This window comes from Lithobates pipiens, unplaced genomic scaffold, assembly GCF_037356315.1.
Source record: "Lithobates pipiens isolate NorthernLeopardFrog02 unplaced genomic scaffold, aLitPip1_a1.2 Scaffold_41, whole genome shotgun sequence".
Taxonomy (NCBI): Eukaryota; Metazoa; Chordata; class Amphibia; order Anura; family Ranidae; genus Lithobates; species Lithobates pipiens.
In genome coordinates, this window is record NW_027507861.1 from 5,195,526 (window position 1) to 5,212,870 (window position 17,345).

Here is a 17,345-nt window from a genome sequence, read left to right on the forward strand (position 1 = left end):
GATCATAGCTCCCGATCACAGGGAGATATGATCAGTGTCCTGTCACTAGGCAGAACGGGGAGATGCTTGTTTACATTAGTATCTCCCCGTTAATCCTCTCCGTGAGACGATCGCCGGTATCCCCCGCAGACATTGAGTCCGCGGGACCTGCGACCCGACTCACAGAGCTCCCGGCCGGCAAGAGCTGCCGCCGGCACGCACGCAATAGCACAATGGCAAATTTAAAGGGACGTACAGGTACACCCATTTGTCTTTCCGTGTCATTCTGCCAACGTACATTGTTGTGCACGTGTCGGTAACCGGTTAAACAGTCACTAGTTCCACAAGACACGTTGTGCCGTTTACCACATAGACCATCCAATCCAGGCCCTGTGTTGTAATACCTGATTTAGGCTCAGTCAATAATCAGTTGGTTTTAAATGCAGATTTCCTCGTCCTTCGCCAACTGAACAATGTTTATCATTGTTATTTACCTACCCAGATAAACTTAGTTAAAATGGATAAAACTGGTTTCAATTTACAAACAGCACTTTGGCAAGCTGACAATTAGCGTTCTGATCCTTTTCCAATGCCTTCTGCAGCCTTCAATCCCACACAGCGATCAGAGAAAACAGCAGATGGAGGCAGATTTTAGGAGCAATCTCCCAGCAATCAGCAGCAATGATCACCGATTCCTACATCCTTTACGGTGGTGACCAATTCCTATCTCCTTCATGATGGTGGCCGATTCCTACCTCCTTCACGGTGGTGACTGATCCCTACCTCCTTCACGGTGGTGCATGGTGGTGACCGATTTTCCTACCTCCTTCATGGAGGTGATCAATTTTCCTACCTCCTTCACAGTGGTTATCGATTCTTACCTCCTTCACGGTGGTGGCCGATTCCTACCTGCTTCACACTGGTGAATGGTGGGGACCAATTTTCCTACCTCCTTCATGGTGGTAACCGATACCTACCTCCTTCACAGTGGTTATTGATTCTTACCTCCTTCCCAGTGGTGACCGATTCCTACCTCCTTCATGGTGGTGAGCGATTCCTACCTCCTTTATGGTGGCGACCGAATCCTACCTCCTTCACGGTGGTCACTGCTCCTATAAATCTCCCACTCAGTGCAATCACTGTTTCCTTATGCTGTGAAGATGGTTTATGACATATTTCCACAGTCCAGCTGGTTCTGCCACGCTCCCTGTTTCTCCTTCTCCGACCTCTCCAGACAATCCAGGTTGCGAGCTCCAGGCACACTACACGCCATTTGCTGCTTGATGATATTAGGAGAACGGCTGACCACAGGCGTTGGCACTGCACTATATCAAAGGAGTCGGCTTTACTCAGCTCCAGCACACTGCCGGTCTCACTCTCATAGGCTTTGGACTTGTCTCACTCACAACTTCGGCTCCTCAGCACTCTGAGGCCGCGTACACACGCGGGGACTGTTCGCTCAACTTTGTTCGTCAAACAGTTTCAGCGGACAGTCCGCTCAAAATTAGCATGGACGGACTTGGCCACACACGACGAACGAACAGTCCGATGAAACTTGCGCGATGACGTGAACGGCACGTACGACGGGACGAAAAATACGACGTCCTATACACTGCAATACAACTTTCGGCGTGTAAATCCTTTCGGAGCATGCGCGGAACTTAGTTTGACGAACAAGCCTACACACGAGGGGACTGTTCGCTCAAACAAAGTTTCAGCGGACAGTTTTTCGGAAATTCCGAAAAACTTTGTTCGTCAGACTGTTCGCTGAAACTGTCCGCTGAAGCCCACACACGAGCAGACTGTCCGCCGAAACACTGTTCAGCGGACAAAGTTGAGCGAACAGTCCCCGCGTGTGTACGCGGCCTCACTCTCATGGCTCTCACAGCCTCTCACACACTCATTGGAGTAGCCGCACCAGCCTCTGTGTCGCTGCGCGCCATACCGCCCCTCCCCCACACCAGCAATATGAAAATGTATGTTATACCGCACATGCAGAAGATGGAGCGTGTGATGTCATGTGCCTCATCTCACACATGCATCATACAACATTCCTTTCATCTCCTGTAAGATCTCCGGAAGAAAGTTTTCCCTAAGAAATGAGTGTCATGGCGTCCAGCACATGTAGAAGATGAAGTGTATGAGGTGATCCCCCGGTGTGTGCAATATGAGAGTCCTGAGAGATGTGAGAGCTCAGCTCCGGATCTCTCTGAAGACACCAGTGTGATCAGCGGAGGAAGGAAGAGGACACAAGAAAGGGAAAGCTCCTCATACACTAGGAGATTATTGAAGGAGAATTTGGAGAAATCTTCTCACTACATTCCATGGATTGATGAATGGCGCTCAGAAGGAGTTCAACATTTCATTTCCTTTTATCATCTCATTTTGGAATGAATGGAATTTACTGAATGAAAACCACATTCACTGCTAGAAATTCATTCCTTGGAGAAAAATTCCCCATCCTGCTCCTCCCAATCCCCTCCCTTCTGCTCTCTGCACTCAATAATCAATGTTAATTTCCCTCCCCTAACCAGAAGAACATCCAACAAACCTTCTTCACATAACAAATCTGTAATGAGATTCTATTGTGTCATCCCAGAGAATGGAGGGAGGGGTCCTCTTTTGTTAACCCCCTCCTCCCCCACACTGTGTTTATAGTCAGTGTGGCCCCAGGGCATCTGTGAGGGAGGGGCCCCCTGTGAGGAAGCTGGCTCACAATGTGATTGGAGTCTTCCCACATCTGTAGTGCAGACAAAGAACGTCCCTCACACCTCTCAGCCAGGAAGAAGCCTCCATATTCCATCAGGGACACGGAGGAGAACTTTCCCCTGATTGTGGACACTTGTGAGCAGGAGGAAGAGAAGCCGAGAGTTGGGAGAGATTTCCCCCTTCATGTCCAGTCACGTGCTGGAAAGAGTCAGAAGTCACCTTACCATAGAAGACTCATCAGATGAGCCAAGAGGAACCATCCAAGAGGACCCCAACCATAGAAGACTCATCAGAGGAGCCAAGAGGGACCATCCGAGAGGATCCCAACCATAGAAGACTCATCAGATGAGCCAAGAGGGACCATCCGAGAGGACCCCAACTATAGAAGACTCATCAGAGGAGCTTCACATCAACCTCCTGAACAGGACACCATCAGCCAGGTATTCATCTCCCACTGACCACCCATTCCACCCCACTGCCTTCCTATTCAGCTCCTTGTTTCCTCACTTCCTTCCAGTTTACCCCACATCTTTACCATCCTTCCCCTGTCCCTCACATTCTCCTGTCCACCCCCTGTGCCTCGTATTGCCCCCTCACTGCTCCCTTTTTACACTTTTGGTCCCCCACTGTTGCTGCAAAGCTATTTTAGCAACAGTTCCTCCTGTCTCTCTATTTAGAACCACTGTCTCCCCCTTGTTCTTGCCCCGTTTTTTCTACTAATCACTAATGCCCAACACCCCCCCCCCCATGTATTTAATCCACTGATAACAGCAGGCATCCCCCTTCCCCCACACTAACCACTGAAAATGCACACTTTTTCCTCAACATCCACATCTACTCCCCCTAACTGCCCCCCGACCCCACACTGTCCCCTGTCCTGTGTCTGGTGTGGGGATGTACGTGGATAGTGGAAAGAGGGAGTAACACAAGGACTCTAGCTTGTAGGGGAGTCTGAGGAACCCCAGAAGTGTGTGATGATTACTAGACTGATCCCCAACCCCCATAGTGCACCAGATTGTATGTAAGATTTGTATCTGCCTGTATGTGGTCAGCCAACTAGCTATGGGTGGAGTCTCCCTCTAGTGTTGGTCAGAGGTATTGCAGAGTATATCACAATAATCTCCCTCTCCTTCCCTCCTCCACTATACAAGGTCCTCTCCTAGTTTTTTAGTTCCCGTGGGCTTTCATCCTTGTCATGTGTGTGGCAGTGGTGGGATAATAGAGTGTGTGCTGTTATACAGCTGTTATCCCTGTCTTGGCTAGGAACTTGGGGTCCTCCTGACAATCTGCCAGAATTCTGGGTTGATTTCTGGGGATATACAACAGAAGGTGATACCCCTTGTGTTGTCTGACCCCCCACATTCCTGTACCCCGATACCATAGTCTGTAACGAATGAATGAATAACTTTTAAAGCACTAAAAATGTGAACTGAATCACCTCAAGGCATTAGATTCTCATTGTGTTGTCAAGCATCTGAGAAAAAGTGGGTGTTGAGTTTTTTCCTGAAAGCCAGATGGTTTTCTTCCATGCGGATGTGAGTCGGTAGGGCGTTCCATAGCCATGGTTCTTGGACTGCGAATCTCCGTTCTCCCTTTGATTTGTAACAGGATTTGGGAATGTGGAGAAGGTTTTGGTTAGATGAACAAAGGCTGCGATTGGGTGTTTAGTGTTTTATTTTCTCACGTAGTTATTAAGGAGAGTCTCCATGTGTGCATTTGTGGGTGAGGCAAAGGGTCTTAAATGTGATCCGATTTTTTACAGTTAGCCAATGTATGCTCCTCAGGGAAGGGGAGATGGATTCCCAGGTTTTTTTTTCCTGTTATCAGTCTTGCCGCCGTGTTTTGGATGAGTTGTAAGTGCACAAGTTGATATTGGGGTAGCCCTATATAGAGGGAGTTTGCTTAGTCAAGTCGTGAATTTTTTGTCCTCTTTAGGAATGAAGGGAATGAGTCTACGTATAAGGCGGAGGAGATGGTGGGATCCGCTGACTACTGATCCTATTTGTGCTTCCATTGACATTTCTGAGTCAAAAATGACTCCGAGACTCTTGGCCTTGATCCTTGGAGAGATGGTCTGTCCAAAGATGGTGCCCAAGGGGTCTTGGTTCGGGAATTTTGGTTTGCGTGTAGGATAAGAAGCTCTGTTGTCAATTTCTTGAGTTTGAAGGAGCTTGTGGTCATCCAGTCGTCTATCAAAGTGAGGCATTTTTCTAGTTGCTGATGATGATCTTTTTGTCCGGTGATACAAAAGTAGAGATGCGTGTCGTCAGCATATAAGTGGAAGCAGAGGTCTGATATTCTGATGATTTGCAGGAGTGGGCGGATGTATATGTTGAAGAGCACTGGTGACAAGGGAGGTCCTTGAGGGACTCCACAAGAGATTGCCTGGGTTTCAGAGGTGAATGCTCCTAGTGTAACTGTCTGAGAACTATTTCCTAAGAAAGATGCAAACCATTGTAGAATCTGTGACTCCTGCTACTTCTGTGAGGCAGATGAGTAGAGTATTGTGGTCCACTATGTCGAACGCTGCACTGAGGTCCAACAGAACCAGGAGACATGATTCTCCGTCATCTGCTGCTTTGAGGGAGTCGTCCCATATCTTGAGGAGTGCTGTTTCTGTTCCATGGCCTGGGCAGAAGCCTGGGCAGAAGCCTGATTGCAGCCAGTCCAGGAGTTTGTCTGTGTCCAGGTGGCGTTGTAGCTGTTGTACTACCACTTTCTCCATAATCTTGGAGATGGTGTTATGGCTTGTTATCAGTCTGCGGTGGTTAGAGTCTTGAGGGTCAAGGTTGGGTTTCTTTAGCAGGGGTTTGACAGTGCCTTGTTTGAGGGCGCCCCAAACCATCCCTTCTTTAAATGATTGATTTATGAGGTATGGTGAGTTATGGTGGGAGCCTAGATGTCAGAACATTCTTTCAGGAGTTTTGTGGGGAGGATGTCAATTGGTGATGTGCTGTCTCTGAGGTTTTTGATGATGTTTATAGTTGTGTCCATGGTGATTGGGGTCAGAGAAAACGTCGGTGTTTGTGGGATGTTCGTGTTGATATCTTCTTTTTACTTTGGTTGAATGAGGTTGGTTGTTTTTTTCTGATGAATTGTTTTCCAGATGTTGTCGATTTTATCGATGAAAAAATCTGATAACTCATTACAGAAGTCTTGGGTTTCGTTTGCTGGGGGCTCTAAGCAGGTGGGGTTCATCGACTGAGCGACTATTTTGAAAAGCTTCTGAGGACGGTTTAAGGCCGATGAGATGGTCTTCAAGAAAATAACCTTTTTTAGCATTGAAGATTGCTTTGTGATATTTCTCCGTTAGTCCTTTGTAGTTTGTGTGGTTTTCCCTGGTAGGATTTCTTCTTCACACTCTTTCAGCTCTTCTGCGTTCTTGTTTGAGTAGAGTGAGAGTGCTATTGAAGCATCCCGAGTTTTTTCTCCTGATTATGTGTTCAGCATTTTGGAGCCACTGCATCTGCTGTTTGTAGCAATGGCTTGTTTAAGGAGTTGAGTGTTAGTTCCAATGCGTGACTTAAATTCAGTGTTGCTATTTTGTTTGACAATGTGGTTTTGAAGTTTTTGGAGTGTAGTTTCTTATGCAATCTGGTCCAATGAGTTGTTGTCAGATGTTTCCATTTTTGGAGGGTGGTGTTTCGTGAAGATTTTAAATTTCATGGCGTGGTGGTCCATCCATGGTAGTGGTATGCTGTCGAGTATGTTGATGTTGATATTTTGTTTGAAGATGAGGTCCAGGGTGTGACTTGAGCCATGTGTGGGAGTCTTTATCAGTTGCTGAAGACCCAGTTCTTCCAGTTGGTTGATGCAGGCGGTTGCAATAGGGTCTTGGGTAGAGTTTGCCCAGAGGTTAAAGTCCCCAAGTACCAGAAAGTTTTTGGTTTTCAGGGTGTGTATCGAAAATTAATTCAGTGAGGGGTGTAAGCAGATTAGTCTTTGGTCCTGGTGGTCTGTAGCACAGAAGTATGTGAATGGTGTATTGGGGTGTTGATTGAAGATATAGAGTCAGTGTCTCCATGAAAGGCACTGAGTTCTGTAAAATTGGTTTGGTGAGCACCAGGTGAGATTTAAAAATCACTGCTAGGCCTCCTCCTTTTTTTCCTTTCCTATGCTCAGTTAGGATCCTGTCGTTTTCAGGCACCAATTCCGTTAGGATGGTGTTGCAGTCGGGTGTTAGCCAGCTTTCCGTGATGAAGAGGCAATCTATTTGTATTTGTATATGTATAATATGTTTTGGGTGATGAAATTGTGCACTTCCAGTCTGTTTGACTGCCGACCTGGTGTTGATCATGGCGCATGCTAATTGTTGTGGTTGAGTTGGTATCTTCCTGTGTTTTATGGTTGATTTTGGGTCGGTCTTTAGTAGTTGTTCTTTCCCTAGGATTGTTTGAATGGAGGCTGGTATTCGGCACTAGTCCAGAGAAGAAGAGAGGCAATTAGAGGGGGCTGGGAGAAGAGGGCACTGCTTACTTTACCTTACCAGTGATGTAGCTACATCTGGGTGGGGCAGTCCTGGCTTGATGTGACACCCGGTGCCTCTGCGGTGTGGTCTGGTTGCTAAGGCAGCGGTGTTCTAAGCTGGGAAGGGCACGCCGGCCTGCTGAATGGAGGTGTGGGTGAGCTGGGAGGTGGGCTGGCGTGGGCTGGAGCTCATCCGCAGCCGCAGTCTTCCTCGTCTAGCTAGCTAGAGCAGAAGCGATTATCAGTGGCTATGGATGGGCTAGGGTCAGAATGGACCAGGTCCCGGTAGAACCTGCTGGGGGGGGTACAGGGGGTATGCTCCGGGTGCCGGGGGAGTCCTGTGGCTGTGCCTGGGTGGACCAAGATGGCCGATGGGCTAGGACAGAGCCATTGCTGTCCTGGTTTTGGGTTCCCAGAGCGGATGGAGGGTGCGGTCTGGTAGGAGTGGGTGCCTCGGCTTACCAAGGGGGGGGGGGCGGCACATTCCCTGTATTGTGATTGGCCGGTTCTCCACTTGCCCTGATCACCTCTACATGACAGCCAATCACTGGCTGAGAGTAATACAAAGCTCCTTTCTCTATTAACCTCTTTATTATCAGAAGGATGAAGAATGTACATTGGTAGACAAGTGGTCAGTGAAGGAGGCGGAGCTCTGCTGACTTCCATCATCCAACCATGTCTAAGTAACATTCCATGTGTTTATTTCTTTGCACGTGATTGGATATTCATTACAAAGTGACATTTCACCACATTCTTTGAACAGCCTATTCCCCTTTAGTAAACCCCCCCCCTCTGTCTGTATACTGGACTGTCCGGATTGCAGGTCTGGGGCCACTAATGATCCAGCACAGCTGATATACATGACATTCCTAATACCCCCCCCCCCCCCCCCTCCTCTCCACCAGACTTACTACAGACCGGCAGACTAGATCCTCCCTTTTCACCCTGACACAGGATGGGGGATGGGGGGACATGTTCTCATGTAAGGTGACTGGATGAGATTTGGGGGTCACACTTGTCTTTGCTGGTATATGGAAGATCTCTTGTTGGTTGTAATGGAGGTGAACCCGGCAATGAAGCAGATCTACAGTACACCTCCAATTACTGTTCCCTCCATGGTCCCGAGGTTAGATCTCCAGATCACTCTTCTCTGCCCCCCACTCCCCTGACAGAGCGCCCCCTTCTGGAACATTTTACATTTTATCTTGTAGCTTTGTGGTCATTAGACCTCACCAGGCAGTTGTTGGTGACAATTTGTCCAAGAGCGGTCTTTATTGTCCCAGACCCTCACTGCGTCATTTCACCCCTCCCCCTCACAATCTATAAACACTGTGTACCCCAAACACTGCACCCCCTCACATTGCTGACTTAAAGGATAAGTTCCCCTCCCCACCTAAATCCCAGCCCCCCATGTACCAATATACTTCTTTCTATTTATCTTACACCCCCCTTACCTCAGTGTCCAGCTGGCTGTATAATCACTTCTCCATTACTTCCTGGACACACCTTGGGATGTGACACACCCTGCATCATCTACCCTCCCCCTTCCACCCACCTCATCAGGTGCACATTTTTTCCTATGCAATCACTGATCACCGTTCTCACTAAATACACAGCTATAGATCTTTCATTTGGCAGAATGTGCAGGAGCTGAACGATCAGACAACAGCCGATGTGGATAGAGCTGTAATATTGAAATCAGGAGAAGTATGTCCTGGGTTCTGTAATGATCACCATACACTATACAATCTGATGATGGTACATCTAAAGCACATTGTACAATCAGATTGCATAGTGTATGGCCAGCTTTATTGAAGTACATAGGAGGGAGTGGATGGAGTCACTCAGCTGTCAAGCTGCATTCACATCTCTGTGTAGCGGGAACTCACATTACCACATGTTAATGGTCCTAAAGGGGAAATTACACTTGTATGCATCCTCTAGACAAGTGAATTTCATTTCATTCCGAATCGAAATTCGGACAAATTTTCATTATTCGGACATTTGGATGCATCTGAATTACCGAATTACAATGCCAACTAATTCAACCGAATTCGGACGAAATTTGAATCAAATTTGAAAAAATTCGAATTTGAAAACAATTCAAATCAAATTTGAAAACAAATTTGAATAAAAATCTAAAAAATATAAAACGATTTTTAAAAAAGAATACAGTAAAATAGAATATAAAATAATAACACAATAGAATGAAAATAAAAGAATAGTAAAGAACAGAATAGAATTTAATAGAATGTAATAAAATACTATAGAAGAAAATGACCTTCTTCCGAAATTATAATTTTGAATAGTATAAATTTGAATTCGAGAATAGATTTGAAAATAACTCAAAACAATGGAAACTAAAATAATATATATTATATTTTATTATAGTCTATTCTTAGTCTTTTCTTTTCTATTATTTTATATTCAAATATTTTCTATTCAAATTTGATCCAAATTTTTATGCTACATTAGAATTTCAGAAGATAGTTTTATATATATATATATATATATATATATATATATATATATATATATATATATATATATATATATATATATATATATATATATATATATATATAAATATATCTATAACCATCTTCCGAAATTCAAATTTCCTATAGAATTAATTAGAATAGAAAAGATTTGAATAGAAAAGAATAGACTAGAAAAACAATTGAACAGAATAGTATAAAATATTATATTTCTATTTATTTTTATTCTATCACTGAGTCCAAGCCTTATTCTTCAAGGGGAAACCCTAACCCCAACCATAACCCTAACCCTAAGCCTAACCCCAACCCCAAGTTGTGTATTGTCCACTTGCCACATCACCTGCCACATGTTGCGTATTGTCCACTTGCCATGACACCTGCCACAAGTTCCATGACACCTGCCATGAGTGCCACGTGACCGGCAAAAAGTTCCATGTAACCTGTCATGTGACCAAGTTGTAGATTGTCCACCTTCCACGTCACCTGTCATAAGTTGTGTATTGTCCACTTGCCACATCAACTGCCACAAGTTATGTATTGTCCACTTGCCACGACACCTGCCACGAGTGCCACATGACCGGCCATGAGTGCCACTTGACCGGCCACGAGTGCCACGTCACCTGCCACAAGTGCCACGTGACCAAGTTGTGGATTGTCCACTTGCCACATCACATGCTACAAGTTATGGGGTTCCTAGCACCAAGTGACCTGAGATACGTACCTCAGGGCCACTTACAGCTATAAAGTGGCCCCGAGATATTTGGCCCCAAATTCGGTTTGCAGAATGTCATTCTCTGCTGCAGAAAAGTGCTTGACATTTTGCGACCCGAATTTGGGGCCACGTATCTCGGGGCAACTTATAGCTATAAACCCTTTGGTATACAAACACAGTAGAACTAGCACTACAACATCTCCAAATTTGTGGTTTCTAGAACCAAGTGATCCCGAGGTACGGGGGCCCAAAGTCGGGTCGCAAAATCTCAAGCACTTTTCTGCAGCAGAGAATGACATTTTGTGACCCGAATTTGGGGCCACATATCTTGGGGTCACTTGGTGCTAGAAACCCCAAATTTGGTAGTGCTAGTTCTACTGTGTTTGCATACCAAATTTGGGGTTTCTAGCTACAATATACGTGGCCCCAAAGTCGGGTCGCAAAATGTCATTGTCTTCTGCAGAAAAGTACTTGGCATATTGCCCATATCTCAGGGTCACTTGGTGCTAGGAACCCCACAGGTGGCAGGTGACGTGGAAAGTGGACAATCCACAACTTGGTCATGTGGCACTCGTGGCAGGTCACGTGGCACTCTTGGCTGGTCATGTGGCACTCGTGGCAGGTGTTGAGGCAAGTGGACAATACACAACTTGTGGCAGGTGTTGAGGCAAGTGGACAATACACAACTTGTGTCAGGTGACGTGGCAAGTGGACAATGACATACAGCATATGTACTTGCCTTGCAATCGACATCCGTGACTTCTTCAATCAGACATGCTGACAACTTCATTGATGTGATAAATATAATGAAATAAGATGTGTGTGTTTTGCACTGTACACTGCAAGTATGAGAAGTTGATGTGACAGATGTATATAAGTAACTAACCATCTTCTAAAATTTCTAATTCAAATAGAAAAGATTAGAAAAAATATAATTGAATAGAATAAAATAGAAAGAATCTACAACCATCTTCTGAAATTCGAATTTCAAATAGAACAAATTTGAATTTCGAATAGTATGAATTCAAATTTTTAAATTGATTAATTTTAAATTTGGATAGAAAAGATTATAATAAAATAGAAAAAATAGACTAGAAAAATGATAGAACAGAACAGAATATATTATATTTTATTCTGTTCTGTTCTATTGTTTTTCTAGTCTATTTTTTCTATTTTATTATAATCTTTTCTATTAAAATCAAAATCATTATATACTAAATTCGAATTTCGAAAGATGGTTATATATAAATATATATTTCTTACGAACATTCAAATTTCGTATAGAATGAATTTGAATTTGAATAGAAAAGATTAGAATGGAAATAGAGAATAGAATAGAAAAAAATAGAATAGAATATAGATACTATCTATTTCCTTTTTAATTTCTCTTGCTGATTACTATTTGTTTCCATAAGATCTCCTGCAGACTATTAGCATCTATTTCATTTTTTGAAGATCTCCTGCAGACTATTAGTATCTATTTTGTTTTCTCACCAGATCTCCTGCAGACTATTAGCATCTATTTCTTTTTTAGCAGATCTCCTGTAGACTATTAACAGCCATTTCACTTTTTTTTGTAGATCTCCAGCAAACTGTTAGAATCAATTTCATTTTGTTTGCAGATTACTATTTATTTCCATCAGATCTCCTGCAGTATATTAACACCTATTTCATTTTTTTGCATATCTCATGCAGACTATTAGCATTTATTTCATTTATGAATGGAGGAACGGTATGAGGAAGAGACAACAAGAGAGACATCATCACCGTTTATATCTCTAAACACAGGGAAATGGCTGCTAATAGTTTACAGGAGATAAGAAAAAATAAATAGATGCTTATAGTCTGTAGATCTGATGAGAAAATTAAATATATACTAATAGTCTGCAGGAGATATGCAAAAACATTATATAAATGCTAATAGTCTGCAGGAGATCTGATGGAAATAAATAGAAATCTGCAAAAAAATAAAATAAATAGATGCTAATAGTCTGCATGAGATTTGCAAAAAATGAAATATATGTTAATATACTGCAGGAGATCTGATGGAAATAAATAGTAATCTGCAAAAACAGAAAAATGAAATTGATTCTAAGAGTCTGCAGGAGATCTGCAAAAAAATGAAATGGACGCTAATAGTCTGCAGGAAATCTTATTAAAAGAAATAGTAATCTGCAAAAAAATTAAAAATGAAATAGATAATATCTATATTCTATTCTGTTCTATTGATTTTAATAGAATATAAAAAATACACTAGAAAAAGAATAGAAAAGAATATAATATATTCTGTTCTGTTCTGTTCTATCTTTTTTTCTAGTCTATTTTCTATTTTATTATAATCTTTTCTATCCAAATTTAAAATTAATTAATTAAAAAATTTGAATTCATACTATTCGAAATTCAAAATGTATTCTATTCAAATTCGAATTTCAGAAGATGGTTGTATATTCTTTCTATTTTATTCTATTCTATTATATATTTTTTTTCTATTCTATTCTAATCTTTTCTATTTGAATTAGCAATTTTAGAAGATGGTTAGTTACTTATATACATCTATCGTATCCACTTCTCATACTTGCAGTGTACAGTGCAAAAAACACACACATCTTATTTCATTTATATTTATCACATCAATGAAGTTGTCAGCATGTCTGATTGAAGAAGTCACGGATGTCGATCGCAAGACAAGTACATATGCTGTATGTCATTGTCCACTTGCCACGTCACCTGCCACAAGTTGTGTATTGTCCACTTGCCACGTCACCTGCCACCAAGTGACCCCAGATATGGGCAATATGCCAAATACTTTTCTGCAGCAGAGAATGACGTTTTGCAACCCGAATTTGGGGCCACGTATCTCGGGGCCACTTATAGCTAGAAACCCCAAATTTGGTATGCAAACACAGTAGAACTAGCACGACAACATCTCCAAATTTGGGGTTTCTAGCACCAAGTGACCTCGAGATACATGGCCCTAAATATGGGTTCGCAAAATATTTTCGAATCCGGTTGAAATAATTTTGAATCCGGTAGAAATATTTTCGAATTTGGTTGAAATATTTTTGAATGCGACTGATTTTTCTAATTCGGTAGAAAACAAAACAAAATCCGAAAACTAATTTAATGAATTTAGCAAATATAACTAAATGAAATTAATTAATTAAAACTAAAAAACTATATATTTTTTTCCTTTTGCACATGTCTAGCATCCTCCCCCCTCCACTGACACATTTGGCACTTTTTTGAGGGGGGTGAGTACCTGATTTTGGCAGGTACCCGCTCACTTCCAGATCAGATCACCGCAGTCTGAGCTGGAAGTTCATCCCCCTCTCCCCCCCCCGCAGTCTTCTGGTACACATCACAGGTCCCAGAAGACTGCAGGACCATTCACAAGGTGCAGAGCGGCTCCCGCATGCGCAGTAGAAAACTGACTGTGAAGGTCGAAAGGCATCACTTCCTGTTACCTTACTTGAGATGCTGGTGCCTTCACCCAAAGACCATTGGTTTAGGTGAGGACATCACTGGATCCCTGGAAAGGTAAGTCTCCTTATATTAACAGCTATAGCTGCTGACTCTTAACCACTTAAAGCGGTTGTATACCCGCTGAAATTTTTTTTACACACCTGTAAGGGAAAAGGCATAATGAGCTAGTATGCACTGCATACTAGCTCATTATGAAATACTTGCCTTAGAACGAGGCCCCGACATCTCACCCGATGCACGCTGAGGGAGCTGACATGTTCCCTTGGCGTGTCTTCTGGGTATCGGGACTCCAGCGCTGTGAGTGTCTGGAGCCATGATGTAGTCACTCCCATGCACGTGTGGGGGAGATTTCCTCCCGGCAGGGTCTGGCGTCTGCCGGGCTTCCAGCCGAGAATCCCCTGTGCGCATGCGCCACTGCAGTTAGCGGCTCATTATGAAGGGAATATCTCCTAAACCATACGGGTTTAGGAGATTTTTTTTTTACATACAGGTAAACCTTATTATAGGCTTACCTGTAGGTAAAGGTTCAAATTTAGACTATACAACCACTTTAAGCCCCGGACCATTTTGCTGGCCAAAGACCAGACCACGTTTTGCGATTTGGTACTGTGTCGATTAAACTGACAATTGTGAGGTCCTGCAACATGGCTCCCGAAAAAATTGATGTCCTTTTTGTCCCACTTTCTTTTGGTGGTATTTGATCACCTCTGCGGTTTTTATTTTTTGCACTATAAACAAAAAACGGCAACAATTTTTTTAAAAAAAAGCATTATATTTTACATTTTGCTATAATAAATATCCCCAAAAAATATTTAAAAAAAAAACTTTTTTTCATCGGTTTAGACCGATATGTATTCTTTTACATATTTTTGGTAAAAAAAATTGAAATAAACGGTCATTTATTGGTTTGCGCAAAAGTTAGAGCGTCTTCAAAATAGCGGATAGTTTTATGGCATTTTTATTATTTTATTTTTTTATTAGTAATGGCGGCGATCAGTGATTTTTATAGTGGCTTCAACATTATGGCGGACACATCGGACAATTTTGACACATTTTTGGATCCATTGGCAATAATACAGCAATCAGTGCAATTAAAATGGCATTGATTACTGTAAAAATGTCACTGGTGGTGAAGGGGTTAACACTGGGGGGCAGTGAAGGGGTTAATGTGTTCCTAGTACATGTTCTAACTGAAGGGGAATGGGACTGTGTAGGGAAACTAACAGATCACTGTTTATACTCTGTATGAACAGACGATCTCTCCGTTCACTACTCAGAAAACCGGTAACTGTGTATTTACACACACACAGTTCCGGGTTCTCCATGTGTCCCGAGCGATCGTAGGAGCCCAGAGGTGATTGAGACCGCACTGGCATCAGCTCGGGGAATGAGCGGAAGCGTGTGCGCACCCCCGGTGGCACGCGAGCACCCCCTAGTGCCCATTTATGGCGCCAACGTACCATAATGGTGATTCGCGCAGCCAAGCCTTGCTGCTGAAGTAGAACTGCGGCAGCTGGTCGGTATGCGGTTAATTTTGTTGGGAAACTGGAGCTCTTCTATAAAGATCCTCAATCTATTTCCTTCAAGATTGATCAGCACATGCAGAAGGTTTCATTTTGTTGGTTTGAAACGTTGGGAGTTTTCCCATAACACTTTTCAGTTGACCGTATTTTTTTTAATTTTTGCTTGTTCTGGGTAGAAATATATTTAACCCTTAGCACTATCAGGGGTCACATGTCTGCACTTTTTCAATATTCTCTATCTACTAATTCACTCATTTGTACTTTCATTCAATGTACCTCACATGTTCCTCAGATATTCACTGATTCAGATCGATCCAAAACATTTAAAATGAAAAGATTTATTAATTGCTCTACAAGCAAAGTGATTTACATGTTGGAATGTCCATGTAGAAAAATCTCCCAGAAAAATATGGCTCCTTTTGCCCGTCATATTACAATAGGCTGAGTGGGAAGCAGTTAATATAAAATGTTAAAAAATAAAGTAATTTTATTAAAACCCTTTTTTTTACAGAATTCTGTTTTTTTTTTTTTTTCTGTACAGGTGGACTGAGGAACCAAGTTTTTGGTCATGCTGGTCTTCATCAATAAAACAAAGTCACATTGGAAATGATCCATTTCGGTGTTATAAGTGACTGAAAGTTTTTATTGCAGTTCACTGGAGCATTCACAAAGGATTCAAGACATATCCATGTTCTAAAAGTCATAAATATTTTGGATACTTTTCAACATTGATCCAGCCTCAGAGGACAACAGGAGAGAAGTCATGTCAGTGTTCTGGAAGTGACAATGGCTTTATAGTAAAGTCCATCCCATGTATACATAAGAGGAGTCATTTCAGAAGATATTTCTTGTTTGGAACGCAACAAAGGTTTTACAATGGAGGCAAAACGTATCACACACCAGAAGATTCACAATAAAGAGAAACCATTTCAGTGTTCTGAATGTGATAAAACTTTTACATCAAACTCAAAACTTATTACACACCAGAGGTTTCACACTGGAGAGAAGCCATATCAGTGTTCTGAATGTGGCAAAGCTTTTACACAGAAGTCAGATGTTATCATACACCAGAGAGTTCACACTGGAGAGAAGCCATATCAGTGTTCTGAATGTGGCAAAGCTTTTACAACCAAGAAAAACCTTATCAGACACCAGAGAGTTCACACTGGAGAGAAGCCATATCAGTGTTCTGAATGTGGCAAAGCTTTTACACTAAAATCAAATCTTATCGCACACCAGAGCGTTCACACTGGAGAGAAGCCATATCAGTGTTCTGAATGTGGCAAAGCTTTTACACAGAAGTCAGATATGATCATACACCAGAGAGTTCACACTGGAGAGAAGCCATATCAGTGTTCTGAATGTGGCAAAGCTTTTACAACCAAGACATACCTTTTCACACACCAGAGAGTTCACACTGGAGAGAAGCCATATCAGTGTTCTGAATGTGGCAAAGCTTTTACACTAAAATCAAATCTTATCACACACCAGAGCGTTCACACTGGAGAGAAGCCCTATCAGTGTTCTGAATGTGGCAAAGCTTTTACACTAAAATTAAATCTTATCACACACCAGAGAGTTCACACTGGAGAGAAGCCCTATCAGTGTTCTGAATGTGGCAAAGCTTTTACACTAAAATTAAATCTTATCACACACCAGAGAGTTCACACTGGAGAGAAGCCATATCAGTGTTCTGAATGTGGCAAAGCTTTTACACTAAAATCAAATCTTATCAAACACCAGAGAGTTCACACTGGAGAGAAGTCATATCAGTGTTCTGAATGTGCCAAAGCTTTTACACTAAAATCATATCTTAACAAACACCAGAGAGTTCACACTGGAGAGAAGCCATATCAGTGTTCTGAATGTGGCAAAGCTTTTACACGGAAATCAAATCTTAACACACACCAGAGAGTTCACACTGGAGAGAAGCCATTTTAATGCTCTGAATGTGACAAATGTTTACAGTTAATA

The 17,345-nt window shown here is 42.4% G+C and overlaps 1 pseudogene; it reads left to right on the forward strand.

Moving 5' to 3' along the window:
- The window catches only part of LOC143956787 (uncharacterized), an 802,170-nt pseudogene that overhangs the window by 402,444 nt on the left and 382,381 nt on the right, over positions 1-17,345 (forward strand).